The sequence below is a fragment of the Cebidichthys violaceus genome, unplaced genomic scaffold (genome assembly GCF_023349555.1).
Source record: "Cebidichthys violaceus isolate CVI_PGR_0920_01 unplaced genomic scaffold, fCebVio1.0.p SCAF_69, whole genome shotgun sequence".
Classification (NCBI taxonomy): domain Eukaryota; kingdom Metazoa; phylum Chordata; class Actinopteri; order Perciformes; family Stichaeidae; genus Cebidichthys; species Cebidichthys violaceus.
This window is the reverse complement of record NW_027176916.1, coordinates 815,457-829,300: the sequence shown is the minus strand read 5'-3', so window position 1 is coordinate 829,300 and position 13,844 is coordinate 815,457.

Genomic DNA, 13,844 nt, shown 5'->3' with positions numbered 1-13,844 from the left:
AACCACCACCCCGGTCTGCCACTACCTAGGCACGGTCCCAGACCTCCACACAGAACCGATGCAGTGCGGAGAGGTAAGCCCCACCAGATCTAACTGGCAGCGTTCCACCTCCCGCACAAGCTTTTCATAAAAAAGTCATAGTATAGCATGTCGTCATTTGTTCAATAAAAAGTCATAGTATAGCATGTCGTCATTTTTAATTAAAAAGTCATCGTATAGCATGTCGTCATTTTTTCATAAAAAAGTCATAGTATAGCATGTCGTCATTTTTTCATAAAAAAGTCATAGTATAGCATGTTGTAATTTGTTCAATAAAAAGTCATAGTATAGCATGTCGTCATTTTTAATTAAAAAGTCATAGTATAGCATGTCGTCATTTTTTCATAAAAAAGTCATAGTATAGCATGTCGTCATTTTTTCATAAAAAAGTCATAGTTTAGCATGTTGTCATTTTTTCATAAAAAAGTCATAGTATAGTCTGTCGTAATTTTTTCATAAAAAAGTCATAGTATAGCATGTCGTCATTTTTTTATTAAAAAGTCATAGTATAGCATGTCGTAATTTTTTCATAAAAAAGTCATAGTATAGCATGTCGTCATTTTTTCATTAAAAAGTCATAGTATAGCATGTCGTCATTTTTTCATAAAAAAGTCATAGTATAGCATGTCGTCATTTTTAATTAAAAAGTCATAGTATAGCATGTCGTCATTTTTTCATAAAAAAGTCATAGTTTAGCATGTTGTCATTTTTTCATAAAAAAGTCATAGTATAGTCTGTCGTAATTTTTTCATAAAAAAGTCATAGTATAGCATGTCGTCATTTTTTTATTAAAAAGTCATAGTATAGCATGTCGTAATTTTTTCATAAAAAAGTCATAGTATAGCATGTCGTCATTTTTTCATTAAAAAGTCATAGTATAGCATGTCGTCATTTTTTTATTAAAAGTCATAGTATAGCATGTCGTAATTTTGTCATAAAAAGTCATAGTATAGCATGTTGTAATTTTTTCATAAAAAAGTCATAGTATAGCATGTCGTAATTTTGTCATAAAAAGTCATAGTATAGCATGTCGTCATTTTTTCATAAGTCATAGTATTGCATGTTGTAATTTTTTCATAAAAAAGTCATAGTATAGCATGTCGTTATTTTTTCATAAAAAAGTCATAGTATAGCATGTCGTAATTTTTTCATAAAAAAGTCATAGTATAGTCCCTGGTCATTTTTTCTTAAAAAATTCATAGTATAGCATGTCGTCATTTTTTCATTAAAAAGTCATAGTATAGCATGTCGTCATTTTTTCATAAAAAAGTTATAGTTTAGCATATCGTAATTTTTTCATATAAAAGTCATAGTATAGCATGTCGTCATTTTTTCATTAAAAAGTCATAGTATAGCATGTCGTCATTTTTTAATAAAAAATTCATAGCATAGCATGTCGTAATTTTTTAATAAAACATTTATAGTGTAGCATGTCGTCATTTTTTCATTAAAAAGTCATAGTATAGCATGTCGTAAATTTTTCATAAAACATTTATAGTATAGCATGTCGTAATTTTTTCATAAAAAAATCATAGTATAGTCCCTGGTCATTTTTTCTTAAATAAATAATAGTATAGCATGTCGTAATTTTTTCTTAAAAAAGTCATAGTATAGCATGTCGTAATTTTTTCTTAAAAAAGTCATAGTATAGCATGTCGTCATTTTTTCATTAAAAAGTCATAGTATAGCATGTCGTCATTTTTTCATTAAAAAGTCATAGTATAGCATGTCGTCAATTTTTCATAAAAAAGTTATAGTTTAGCAAATCGTAATTTTTTCATATAAAAGTCATAGTATAGCATGTCGTCATTTTTTCATTAAAAAGTCATAGTATAGCATGTCGTCATTTTTTAATAAAAAAGTCATAGTATAGCATGTCGTAGGTTTTTCATAAAAAAGTCATAGTATAACATGTCGTCATTTTTAATAAAAAGTCATAGTATAGCATGTCGTCATTTTTTCATAATAAAGTCATAGTATAGCATGTCGTCATTTTTTTATAAAAAAGTCATAGTATAGCATGTCGTCATTTTTTCATAAAAAAGTCATAGTATAGCATGTCGTCATTTTTTTATAAAAAAGTCATAGTATAGCATGTCGTCATTTTTTCATAAAAAAGTCATAGTATAGTCTGTCGTCATTTTTTCATAAAAAAGCCATAGTATAGCATGTCGTAATTTTTTCATAAAAAAGTCATAGTATAGCATGTCGTCATTTTTTCATAAAAAAGTCATAGTATAGCATGTTGTCATTTTTTCATAAAAAAGTCATAGCATAGCATTTCGTCATTTTTTCATTAAAAAGTCATAGTATAGTCTGTCGTAAATTTTTCATAAAAAAGTCATAGTTTAGTATGTCGTCATTTTTTCATTAAAAAGTCATAATATAGCATGTCGTAATTTTTTCATAAAAAGTCATAGTATAGTATGTCGTCATTTTTTATATCAAAGTCATAGTATAGCATGTCGTCATTTTTTCATATAAAAGTCATAGTATAGCATGTAATAATTTTTTCATATAAAAGTCATAGTATAGCATGTAATAATTTTTTCATATAAAAGTCATAGTATACCATGTAATAATTTTTTCATAAAAAAGTCATAGTATAGCATGTAATAATTTTTTCATATAAAAGTCATAGTATAGCATGTAATAATTTTTTCATAAAAAAGTCATAGTATAGTATGTAGGTGACCGTGGATAAGTGGAGAGCAGGGCCGCCTTTCAGTCAGAAGGTCGGTGGTTCGATCCCCGGCTCCTGCTCAGCTCATGTCAATGTATCCTTGAGAAAAACACTTAACCCAAAAATTGCTCCCATAGCTGTGCCTACAGTAGATTGATACTGATTTGTAAGTCGCTTTGAATAAAAGCGTCTGCTAAATGACTGAAATGTAATGTTGTCATATGTTATTTAAAAAAATCATAATTTAGGATGTCGTCATTTTTTAATAAAAAGTCATATTATAGCATGTCGTCATTTTTTCATAAAACATTTATAGTATAGCATGTCGTAATTTTTTCATAAAAAAGTCATAGTATAGCATGTCGTCATTTTTTCATAAAAAAGTCATAGTATAGCATGTCGTAATTTTTTCATAAAAAAGTCATAGTATAGCATGTTGTAATTTTTTCATAAAAAAGTCATAGTATAGCATGTCGTAATTTTTAGAAAAAAAGTCATAGTATAGCATGTCGTAATTTTTAGAAAAAAAGTCATAGTATAGCATGTCGTCATTTTTTAATAAAAAAGTCATAGTATAGCATGTTGTCATTTTTTATTAAAAAGTCATAGTATAGCATGTCGTCATTTTTTAATAAAAAGTCATCGTATAGTATGTCGTCATTTTTTATTAAAAAGTCAAAGTATAGCATGTCGTTATTTTTTAATAAAAAGTCATAGTATAGTATGTCGTCACTTTCTCATAAAAAAGTCATAGTATAGCATGTCGTCATTTTTTAATAAAAAGTCATAGTATAGCATGTCGTCATTTTTTAATAAAAAGTCATAGTATAGCATGTCGTCATTTTTTTATAAAAAGTCATAGTATAGCATGTCGTCATTTTTTTATAAAAAAGTCATAGTATAGCTTGTCGTCATTTTTTCATAAAAAAGCCATAGTATAGCATGTCGTCATTTTTTCATAATAAAGTCATAGTATAGCATGTCGTCATTTTTTTATAAAAAAGTCATAGTATAGCATGTCGACATTTTTTTATTAAAAAGTCATCGTATAGTATGTCGTCATTTTTTCATAAAAAAGTCATAATATAGGATGTCGTCATTTTTTCATAAAAAAGTCATAGTATAACATGTCGTCATTTTTTTATAAAAAAGTCATCGTATAGTATTTCGTCATTTTTTCATAAAAAAGTAATAATATAGGATGTCGTCATTTTTCATAAAAAAGTCATAGTATAGCATGTCGTCATTTTTTTATAAAAAAGTCATAGGATAGCATGTCGTAATTTTTTCATAAAAAAGTCATAGTATAACATGTCGTCATTTTTTTATTAAAAAGTCATAGTATAGTTTGTCGTATTTTTTTATTAAAAAGTCATCGTATAGTATTTCGTCATTTTTTCATAAAAAGTAATAATATAGGATGTCGTCATTTTTCATAAAAAAGTCATAGTATAGCATGTCGTAATTTTTTTATTAAAAAGTCATAGTATAGCATGTTGTAATTTTTAATAAAAAAGTCATAGTATAGCATGTCGTAATTTTTTTATAAAAAAGTCATAATATAGTATGTCGTAATTTTTTCATTAAAAAAGTCATAGTATAGTATGTCGTCATTTTTTCATTAAAAAGTCATAGTATAGCATGTCGTCATTTTTAATAAAAAAGTCATAGTATAGCATGTAATAATTTTTTCATAAAAAAGTCATAGTATAGTATGTAGGTGACCCTGGATAAGTGGAGAGCAGGGCCGCTTTTCAGTCAGAAGGTCGGTGGTGCGATCCCCGGCTCCTGCTCAGCTCATGTCAATGTATCCTTGAGAAAAACATGTAACCCAAAAATTGCTCCCATAGCTGTGCCTACAGTAGATTGATACTGATTTGTAAGTCGCTTTGAATAAAAGCGTTTGCTAAATGACTGAAATGTAATGTTGTCATATTTTAATTAAAAAAATCATAATTCAGGATGTCGTCATTTTTTTATAAAAAAGTCATAGTATAGCATGTCGTCATTTTTTATTAAAAAGTCATAGTATAGCATGTCATCATTTTTTAATAAAAAAGTCACAGTATAGTACGTCGTCATTTTTTTATTAAAAAGTCATAGTATAGCATGTCGTCATTTTTTATAAAAAAGTCATTGTATAGCATGTCGTCATTTTTTTATAAAAAAGTCACAGTATAGCATGTCGTCATTTTTTCATAAAAAAGTCATAATATAGGATGTCGTCATTTTTTCATAAAAAAGTCATAGTATAGCATGTTGTCATTTTTTATTAAAAAGTCATAGTATAGCATGTCGTCATTTTTTAATAAAAAAGTCATAGTATAGCATGTTGTCATTTTTTATTAAAAAGTCATAGTATAGCATGTCGTCATTTTTTAATAAAAAGTCATCGTATAGTATGTCGTCATTTTTTATTAAAAAGTCAAAGTATAGCATGTCGTTATTTTTTAATAAAAAGTCATAGTATAGTATGTCGTCACTTTCTCATAAAAAAGTCATAGTATAGCATGTCGTCATTTTTTAATAAAAAGTCATAGTATAGCATGTCGTCATTTTTTAATAAAAAGTCATAGTATAGCATGTCGTCATTTTTTTATAAAAAGTCATAGTATAGCATGTCGTCATTTTTTTATAAAAAAGTCATAGTATAGCTTGTCGTCATTTTTTCATAAAAAAGCCATAGTATAGCATGTCGTCATTTTTTCATAATAAAGTCATAGTATAGCATGTCGTCATTTTTTTATAAAAAAGTCATAGTATAGCATGTCGACATTTTTTTATTAAAAAGTCATCGTATAGTATGTCGTCATTTTTTCATAAAAAAGTCATAATATAGGATGTCGTCATTTTTTCATAAAAAAGTCATAGTATAACATGTCGTCATTTTTTTATAAAAAAGTCATCGTATAGTATTTCGTCATTTTTTCATAAAAAAGTAATAATATAGGATGTCGTCATTTTTCATAAAAAAGTCATAGTATAGCATGTCGTCATTTTTTTATAAAAAAGTCATAGGATAGCATGTCGTAATTTTTTCATAAAAAAGTCATAGTATAACATGTCGTCATTTTTTTATTAAAAAGTCATAGTATAGTTTGTCGTATTTTTTTATTAAAAAGTCATCGTATAGTATTTCGTCATTTTTTCATAAAAAGTAATAATATAGGATGTCGTCATTTTTCATAAAAAAGTCATAGTATAGCATGTCGTAATTTTTTTATTAAAAAGTCATAGTATAGCATGTTGTAATTTTTAATAAAAAAGTCATAGTATAGCATGTCGTAATTTTTTTATAAAAAAGTCATAATATAGTATGTCGTAATTTTTTCATTAAAAAAGTCATAGTATAGTATGTCGTCATTTTTTCATTAAAAAGTCATAGTATAGCATGTCGTCATTTTTAATAAAAAAGTCATAGTATAGCATGTAATAATTTTTTCATAAAAAAGTCATAGTATAGTATGTAGGTGACCCTGGATAAGTGGAGAGCAGGGCCGCTTTTCAGTCAGAAGGTCGGTGGTGCGATCCCCGGCTCCTGCTCAGCTCATGTCAATGTATCCTTGAGAAAAACATGTAACCCAAAAATTGCTCCCATAGCTGTGCCTACAGTAGATTGATACTGATTTGTAAGTCGCTTTGAATAAAAGCGTTTGCTAAATGACTGAAATGTAATGTTGTCATATTTTAATTAAAAAAATCATAATTCAGGATGTCGTCATTTTTTTATAAAAAAGTCATAGTATAGCATGTCGTCATTTTTTATTAAAAAGTCATAGTATAGCATGTCATCATTTTTTAATAAAAAAGTCACAGTATAGTACGTCGTCATTTTTTTATTAAAAAGTCATAGTATAGCATGTCGTCATTTTTTATAAAAAAGTCATTGTATAGCATGTCGTCATTTTTTTATAAAAAAGTCACAGTATAGCATGTCGTCATTTTTTCATAAAAAAGTCATAATATAGGATGTCGTCATTTTTTCATAAAAAAGTCATAGTATAGCATGTCGTAATTTTTAATTAAAAAGTCATAGTATAGCATGTCGTCATTTTTTCATAAAAAAGTCATAGTATAGCATGTCGCCATTTTTTCATAAAAAAGTCATAGTATAGCATGTCGTAATTTTTAATTAAAAAGTCATAGTATAGTATGTCATCATTTTTTCATTAAAAAGTCATAGTATAGCATGTCGTAATTTTTTCATAAAAAAGTCATAATATAGGATGTTGTCATTTTTTTATAAAAAAGTCATAGTATTGCATGTCGTCATTTTTTCATAAAAAAGTCATAGTATAGCATGTCGTAATTTTTTATTAAAAAGTCATAGTATAGCATGTCGTCATTTTTTTATTAAAAAGTCATAGTATAGTATGTCGTATTTTTTTTATAAAAAAGTCATAGTATAGCGTGTCGTAATTTTTTCATATAAAAGTCATAGTATAGCATGTAATAATTTTTTCATAAAAAAGTCATAGTATAGCATGTCGTCATTTTTTCATAAAAAAGTCATAGTATAGTCTGTCGTCATTTTTTCATAAAAAAGCCATAGTATAGCATGTCGTCATTTTTTAATAAAAAGTCATAGTATAGCATGTCATAATTTTTAGAAAAAAAGTCATATAATAGCATGTCGTCATTTTTTAATAAAAAAGTCATAGTATAGCATGTCGTAATTTTTAGAAAAAAAGTCATAGTATAGCATGTCGTAATTTTTAGAAAAAAAGTCATAGTATAGCATGTCGTCATTTTTTAATAAAAAAGTCATAATATAGCATGTTGTCATTTTTTAATAAAAAAGTCATAGTATAGCATGTTGTCATTTTTTATTAAAAAGTCATAGTATAGCATGTCGTAATTTTTTTATAAAAAAGTCATAGGATAGCATGTTGTAATTTTTAATAAAAAAGTCATAGTATAGCATGTCGTAATTTTTTTATAAAAAAGTCATAATATAGTATGTCGTAATTTTTTCATTAAAAAAGTCATAGTATAGTATGTCGTCATTTTTTCATAAAAAAGTCATAATATATCATGTCGTCATTTTTTCATAAAAAAGTCATAGTATAGCATGTCGTAATTTTTTATTAAAAAGTCATAGTATAGCATGTCGTCATTTTTTTTATTAAAAAGTCATAGTATAGTACGTCGTCATTTTTTCATAAAAAAAGTCATAGTATAGTATGTCGTATTTTTCATTAAAAAGTCATAGTATAGCATGTCGTCATTTTTTCATAAAAAAGTCATAGTATAGCATGTCGTCATTTTTTATTAAAAAGTCATAGTATAGCATGTCGTCATTTTTTTATTAAAAAGTCATAGTATAGCATGTCGTCATTTTTTCATAAAAAAGTCATAATATAGCATGTCGTAATTTTTTCATAAAAAAGTCATAGTATAGCATGTCGTCATTTTTTATTAAAAAGTCATAGTATAGCATGTCGTCATTTTTTTTATTAAAAAGTCATAGTATAGCATGTCGTCATTTTTTCATAAAAAAAGTCATAGTATAGCATGTCGTCTATTTTTAATAAAAAAGTCATAGTATAGTATGTTGTCATTTTTTATATAAAAGTCATAGTATAGCATGTCGTCATTTTTTCATAAAAAACTCATCGTATAGCATGTAATAATTTTTTCATAAAAAAGTCATAGTATAGTATGTAATAATTTTTTCATAAAAAAGTCATAGTATAGCATGTAATAATTTTTTCATAAAAAAGTCATAGTATAGTATATAGGTGACCGTGGATAAGTGGAGAGCAGGGCCGCCTTTCAGTCAGATGGTCGGTGGTTCGATCCCCGGCTCCTGCTCAGCTCATGTCAATGTTCCTTGAGAAAAACACTTAACCCAAAAATTGCTCCCATAGCTGTGCCTACAGTAGATTGATACTGATTTGTAAGTCGCTTTGAATAAAAGCGTCTGCTAAATGACTGAAATGTAATGTTGTCATATTCTAATTAAAAAAATCATAATTTAGGATGTCGTCATTTTTTCATAAAAAAGTCATAGTATAGCATGTCGTCATTTTTTTATTAAAAAGTCATAGTATAGCATGTCGTCATTTTTTTATTAAAAAGTCATAGTATAGCATGTCGTCATTTTTTATAAAAAAGTCATAGTATAGCATGTCGTCATTTTTTTATTAAAAAGTCACAGTATAGGATGTCGTCATTTTTTCATAAAAAAGTCATAGTATAGCATGTCGTCATTCTTTCATAAAAAAGTCATAGTATAGCATGTCGTCATTCTTTCATAAAAAAGTCATAGTATAGCATGTCGTAATTTTTAAGAAAAAAGTCATAGTATAGCATGTCGTCATTTTTAATAAAAAAGTCATAGTATAGCATGTCGTCATTCATTTATAAAAAAGTCATAGTATAGCATGTGATAATTTTTTCATAAAAAAGTCATAGTATAGTATGTCGGTGACCGTGGATAAGTGGAGAGCAGGGCCGCCTTTCAGTCAGACGGTCGGTGGTTCGATCCCTGGCTCCTGCTCAGCTCATGTCAATGTATCCTTGAGAAAAACACGTAACCCAAAAATTGCTCCCATAGCTGTGCCTACAGTAGATTGATACTGATTTGTAAGTCGCTTTGAATAAAAGCGTCTGCTAAATGACTGAAATGTAATGTTGTCATATGTTATTTAAAAAAATCATAATTTAGGATGTCGTCATTTTTTAATAAAAAGTCATATTATAGCATGTCGTCATTTTTTCATAAAACATTTATAGTATAGCATGTCGTAATTTTTTCTTAAAGAAGTCATAGTATAGTCTGTCGTCATTTTTTCATAAAAAAGTCATAGTATAGCATGTCGTCATTTTTTCATAAAAAAGTCATAGTATAGTCTGTCGTCATTTTTTCATAAAAAAGCCATAGTATAGCATGTTGTAATTTTTTCATAAAAAAGTCATAGTATAGCATGTCGTCATTTTTTAATAAAAAGTCATAGTATAGCATGTCATAATTTTTAGAAAAAAAGTCATATAATAGCATGTCGTCATTTTTTAATAAAAAAGTCATAGTATAGCATGTCGTAATTTTTAGAAAAAAAGTCATAGTATAGCATGTCGTAATTTTTTGAAAAAAAGTCATAGTATAGCATGTCGTCATTTTTTAATAAAAAAGTCATAATATAGCATGTCGTCATTTTTTAATAAAAAAGTCATAGTATAGCATGTTGTCATTTTTTATTAAAAAGTCATAGTATAGCATGTCGTAATTTTTTTATAAAAAAGTCATAGGATAGCATGTCGTCATTTTTTTATTAAAAAGTCATAGTATAGCATGTCGTCATTTTTTTATAAAAAAGTCATAGTATAGCATGTTGTAATTTTTAATAAAAAAGTCATAGTATAGCATGTCGTAATTTTTTTATAAAAAAGTCATAATATAGTATGTCGTAATTTTTTCATTAAAAAAGTCATAGTATAGTATGTCGTCATTTTTTCATAAAAAAGTCATAATATATCATGTCGTCATTTTTTCATAAAAAAGTCATAGTATAGCATGTCGTAATTTTTTATTAAAAAGTCATAGTATAGCATGTCGTCATTTTTTTTATTAAAAAGTCATAGTATAGTACGTCGTCATTTTTTCATAAAAAAGTCATAGTATAGTATGTCGTCATTTTTTCATAAAAAAGTCATAATATATCATGTCGTCATTTTTTCATAAAAAAGTCATAGTATAGTATGTCGTAATTTTTTATTAAAAAGTCATAGTATATCATGTCGTCATTTTTTCATTAAAAAGTCATAGTATAGCATGTCGTAATTTTTTATTAAAAAGTCATAGTATAGCATGTCGTCATTTTTTTTATTAAAAAGTCATAGTATAGCATGTCGTCATTTTTTCATAAAAAAGTCATAATATAGTATGTCGTCATTTTTTCATAAAAAAAGTCATAGTATAGCATGTCGTCTATTTTTAATAAAAAAGTCATAGTATAGTATGTTGTCATTTTTTATATAAAAGTCATAGTATAGCATGTCGTCATTTTTTCATAAAAAACTCATCGTATAGCATGTAATAATTTTTTCATAAAAAAGTCATAGTATAGTATGTAATAATTTTTTCATAAAAAAGTCATAGTATAGCATGTAATAATTTTTTCATAAAAAAGTCATAGTATAGTATATAGGTGACCGTGGATAAGTGGAGAGCAGGGCCGCCTTTCAGTCAGATGGTCGGTGGTTCGATCCCCGGCTCCTGCTCAGCTCATGTCAATGTTCCTTGAGAAAAACATGTAACCCAAAAATTGCTCCCATAGCTGTGCCTACAGTAGATTGATACTGATTTGTAAGTCGCTTTGAATAAAAGCGTCTGCTAAATGACTGAAATGTAATGTTGTCATATTCTAATTAAAAAAATCATAATTTAGGATGTCGTCATTTTTTCAAAAAAAAGTCATAGTATAGCATGTCGTCATTTTTTCATAAAAAAGTCATAGTATAGCATGTCGTCATTTTTTTATTAAAAAGTCATAATATAGCATGTCGTCATTTTTTTATTAAAAAGTCATAGTATAGCATGTCGTCATTTTTTATAAAAAAGTCATAGTATAGCATGTCGTCATTTTTAATAAAAAAGTCAAAGTATAGCATGTCGTCATTTTTTCATAAAAAAGTCATAGTATAGCATGTCGTCATTTTTTTATTAAAAAGTCATAGTATAGCATGTCGTCATTTTTTTATTAAAAAGTCATAGTATAGCATGTCGTCATTTTTAATAAAAAAGTCAAAGTATAACATGTCGTCATTTTTTTATTAAAAAGTCACAGTATAGGATGTCGTCATTTTTTCATAAAAAAGTCATAGTATAGCATGTCGTCATTTTTTTATTAAAAAGTCATAGTATAGTATGTCGTCATTTTTTCATAAAAAAGTCATAGTATAGGATGTCGTCATTTTTTCATAAAAAAGTCATAGTATAGGATGTCGTCATTTTTTCATAAAAAAGTCATAGTATAGCATGTCGTCATTTTTTCATAAAAAAGTCATAGTATAGGATGTCGTCATTTTTTCATAAAAAAGTCATAGTATAGCATGTCGTCATTCTTTCATAAAAAAGTCATAGTATAGCATGTCGTAATTTTTAAGAAAAAAGTCATAGTATAGCATGTCGTCATTTTTAATAAAAAAGTCATAGTATAGCATGTCGTCATTCTTTCATAAAAAAGTCATAGTATAGCATGTGATAATTTTTTCATAAAAAAGTCATAGTATAGTATGCAGGTGACCGTGGATAAGTGGAGAGCAGGGCCGCCTTTCAGTCAGACGGTCGGTGGTTCGATCCCTGGCTCCTGCTCAGCTCATGTCAATGTATCCTTGAGAAAAACACGTAACCCAAAAATTGCTCCCATAGCTGTGCCTACAGTAGATTGATACTGATTTGTAAGTCGCTTTGAATAAAAGCGTCTGCTAAATGACTGAAATGTAATGTTGTCATATTTTAATTAAAAAAATCATAATTTAGGATGTCGTCATTTTTTATTAAAAAGTCATTGTCTAGTATGTCGTCAGTTTTTAATAAAAAAGTCATATTATAGTATGTCGTCATTTTTCATAAAAAAGTCTTTGTATAGTCATTTAATTTTTTTTTTAATAAAAAGTCATAGTATAGTATGTCAAAAAAGTCAAAGATTCAAAGTATATAAAATGTGCAAAAAGTCATAGTATAGTCTGTCGTTAATTTTTTCATAAAAACTGGCTGTATGTCGTAACAAAACTCATTAAAAAGTCATAGTATAGTATTTCGTAACTAATCTCACTAAAAAGTCAAAGTATAGTACGTCGAAAAAAACAGTATAGTTTGTTGAAAAAAACTAGTATTTTGATAAAAAAATACATAGTATAGTACGTCGTTAATTTTTTCATAAAAAAGTCATAGTGTAGTATGTCGTAACAAATCTCATTAAAAAGTCATAGCATAGTATGTTAATAAAAGTCATACAAAGTCATAGTATAGTTAGTAGTGGTGTAACGGATCACACCTCACGGTCCGGCACACTTGTGAACTCGGATTAATTACATTTTTTGTTACAGTTTAATCATCAGAGTGTGTGATAACGTTTTACTGCTACTGCTACTTTTCAAGTAACAAGTCATCAAATATCAATGCAAAGTGTCAGTGATCAGATATGAAGCAGTAGCGTGTTCACGTGAACGGAGCAGGTTAAAAGAATTTAACGGTGAAAGTCATGGCGAGCGGAGGAACTTCAGAAGACCTCGGCGTCATTTAAGTCACAAGATTGGGAGCATTTTGTTTTCACTGTAACTTCTAATGACAGAACCGTTACGGTGTGTAGGCGTTGTTGAAAGAGAAAAACATACGACAACGGCAGTACAGTTTGAAGCGTCACCATCCCAGTCTGTCAGTGACGGGGGCCAACAACAACAACAAAAACAACAACAACAACAACAACAAGGTGTCACCGCGGCATTTAAGAAACCGTTTTGTGGCAGAATCAGACCGGGCTAAAGCTATCACAACATGTATTGGGGTCTTTATTGGTGCAGACATGAGGCCATTCTGTGGAAAACAAAGGATTTCAAAATCTGGTTAAAGTGCTTGAGCCACGCTATGAAATCCTCTCACGCACTCACTTCAGTATGAAGATCATTCCTCTACGAAAAGGAAAAGATCAGGATTGTGGACGAATTATCGAAAGCATCCTCTGTTGCCATCACCACAGACGGGTGCTGTAGACACGCCCCCTCTGGGAGAGTCACACAGACGGGTGCTGTAGACACGCCCCCTCTGGGAGAGTCACACAGACGGGTGCTGTAGACACGCCCCCTCTGGGAGAGTCACACAGACGGGTGCTGTAGACACGCCCCCTCTGGGAGAGTCACTCACCTGGCCCAGGTGCTGACAGCAGCAGCAGAGTGGAAGCTCGACAGGCCCAATAGTAATATTCCAGTCACTACAGAAAGGTCTACCCTCTCCCCAGACAATGGAGATATTCTCATCTTTCTGAAACAAAAAATGTAAAGTTGTAGATCATTTCACAGTAATGGTAAACATTATTGCAGTGTATTTGAATGACAGGAAGTAAACATTGACCCACGTTGTTGCCGAGCAGTTCAGTTCAGTGGAAGCAGTGGAAGCTCG